The sequence below is a fragment of the Lynx rufus genome, unplaced genomic scaffold, assembly GCF_022079265.1.
Source record: "Lynx rufus isolate CCGP_SWC_20201006 ecotype Redwood Valley unplaced genomic scaffold, mLynRuf1.p SCAF_25, whole genome shotgun sequence".
In the NCBI taxonomy this organism is placed as follows: domain Eukaryota; kingdom Metazoa; phylum Chordata; class Mammalia; order Carnivora; family Felidae; genus Lynx; species Lynx rufus.
In genome coordinates this window covers 8,832,418-8,835,248 of record NW_025814840.1, presented here as the reverse complement: position 1 = coordinate 8,835,248, position 2,831 = coordinate 8,832,418, and positions in this window count along the sequence as shown.

The window sequence follows — 2,831 nt, the reverse complement described above, 5'->3', positions numbered from 1 at the left end:
CGGGGGAGGGGCAGAGAGAGAGGGAGACACAGAATCGGAAACAGGCTCCAGGCTCTGAGCCATCAGCCCAGAGCCCGACGCGGGGCTCGAACTCGCGGACCGCGAGATCGTGACCTGGCTGAAGTCGGACGCTTAACCGACTGCGCCACCCAGGCGCCCCAGACTGAGTTTATTTTTAAAAACAGCTGATGAAAACAGTCTGTATGATAAACAGTGCTGTGTGAAGAAGTAGTGTCTGTCCTACTGTTGATGTTTTAGGAGGGTGCAGAGGTATCTGCAGGACAATTTTGTGTGAGGAAGGATGTTCTTCACACAACATGGCAGCGGTTAAGAGTGTGGACTCTGGACTCCCACTGCCAAGGCTCAGATCCCATGGGGCATGCCACTTACCCTCTCTGTGCCTCGGTTTCCTCTTCTATAAGAGAAGTGAGAATGTTAGAATTGCTTGGAGGTATGAATTAATATTTTCAAAGCACTTAGAATAGCGTCTGAGACACGAGAAAAGCGTAAGTTGGCTACGACTGTCATTATAATTGTATTTCTTGAACGATGCTGGAAAACAAAAAGGTTGGCTCCCAGCATTCATCACTCACTTTCTTGCTGTAGTGCCTTGCTTTGGCTTGGTTGTGCATTTTCCTACGAATGATTCAGATACTCACGTGTGACCCGCTGCCTGTCTTTGTAGCCTTACAAGCCAACAGTGGTTTTACGTTTCTAAATGGTTGAAAAAAAAAAAAAAAAGAATATTTTGTGACATGTGCCGATTATATTCAGATTTGTGTACATAAATAAAGTTTTACTGGAACACTAATAAAGTAATAAAACAGAGACCGCTGTCTCTGTTCTGCCCGAGGCTGCCTTCAGCACTATAAGAACAGAGTTGAGTAGTTCTGACGGAAGACCATATGGCTCACAGAGCCTAAGACAGTTACTGTCTGGCACTTTACAAAGTCAAGTTTTTCTGTTACTTAGGACTGAAGACATCACAATCAATGTATACAGTGTACTTTTATATATGCTACATGTTCCAGGAGTGATGCACACAGCAGTTTGTGGGTGGGTGGTTTTTGTGGTGTATTTATTTTGTACATTGTATTTATATGTTAAAAGCCTAAGCATTAGAATTTTTTTTCAAAGAAATGTGTTTTACTTGTTGAACTGTCATAAAATGCAAACATCTTCTGATGGAATGTAGCACTACATGTATGAAATAAACATTGTCTGAATTAAACAGAATTGTTACTTTGTCCCTACTTAAAATATTCCTTTACTTTATTACAAGTCTGGCCCACTTTCCCTGTTTCATTTTATAATTTTCTCCCTGTCCCATGAGAAAATACCATCTTTATGTCACACTTAGCCTAATTTAATAACAACAAAACCCTTACAATACCCAACCCAATTCCACCAGGTACATTACCAGTAATCTGCATTACTAGTATCCCTACATTACTAGTAAAATCATTGAACTGCCTGAACTTCATTCAGTTGTCAAATGCTGCTCCAATCTATATCCTGCCCTTACCTCCCCTTCCTAACGATGACTTTGGTGATGCTCAACTTCTTACGCATGCCTCCTTCTGATTTGTCTAATGTTTACCACTAATGAATACCTACCATATTTAGTGACTGCATGACTTATAGAACTTCCGAATATTCAAATACAATATTGTTACCAATATTCTACCCAACACTGACATAAGTAAGCCATCCTGACTACAGCCATCTTTAGGGTAGTTCTTTATTTCAACCTGCTTTGAAAGCAAATATATTTCTAAATTTCCCCTGGCTTCGCAGCCAAAAATTAAATAAAAATTAGTATTTTTGTGGGGAAAGTCCAGTAACTCTGCCAAACCTGTTATTAAGAAGAAAGTCTGGGGGGGGGGGGGGTGGGAGGGCAGGGAGGGTGGGTGATGGGCACTGAGGAGGGCACCTGTTGGGATGAGCACTGACTGGGTGTTGTATGGAAACCAATTTGACAATAAATTTCATATTTAAAAAAAAGAATACAGTCTGTACTGGGGCGCCTGGGTGGCTCAGTCGGTTAAGCATCCAGCTTTGGCACAGGTGATGATCTTGGCGGTTCATGCGTTCGAGCCCCGCATCCGGCTCTGTGCTGACAGCTCAGAGCCTGGAGCCTGCTTCGGATTCTGTGTCTCCCTCTCTCTCTGCTCCTCCCCTGTTCGCACTGTCTCTCTCTCTCTCAAAATAAACATTAAAAAACGAAAAAGGAAAAAAAGGATAAAGTCTGTACTAATGAAAATCTTCTAAAAATACTCTGATGAGAATAAAATATTCCTGGTCTTCAAATTCAAGATGGGAACTGGACTGCTTCTTGGCAAGAGCCTCAAGCCACGAATTAGTAACCACGAGAATTGATGGATCAGAGAGAAACGATCGGTGTCTTGTCACCACACATGCTTATGAAGAAGACCAGCCAACCTTGACAGTTCCACATTTCTGAAAGCCAATCAGCACCAGCATTCAGTTCGCCCGTGCTCGAACGTCAGTCAGGTGCAGCCTCACTCCAGTGACCAAACCTTTACAACTGAAAGCCAGCAAGTCAGTCCCCCAACACTTCTGCTTCTAAAAGCCTGCCAATCCCTGAATCCATTTCCCAAACCCTGAATCACTTTACTTTCCCGGACTGACTTACGAGTATAGCCCTTCTCTGGTTAGTATGGTGGCCAACGGTGGACAGAACCAATCCCTTCCTTACTCCGTTCTAAAAAGATACTTTTTTTTCCTCATCCCCTTCAATCTGGACTGGCCTCCTGACTTGCTTTGGCTTCACTAGAATGTGACAGATTCCAGGCCAACCCTTCAGAAGT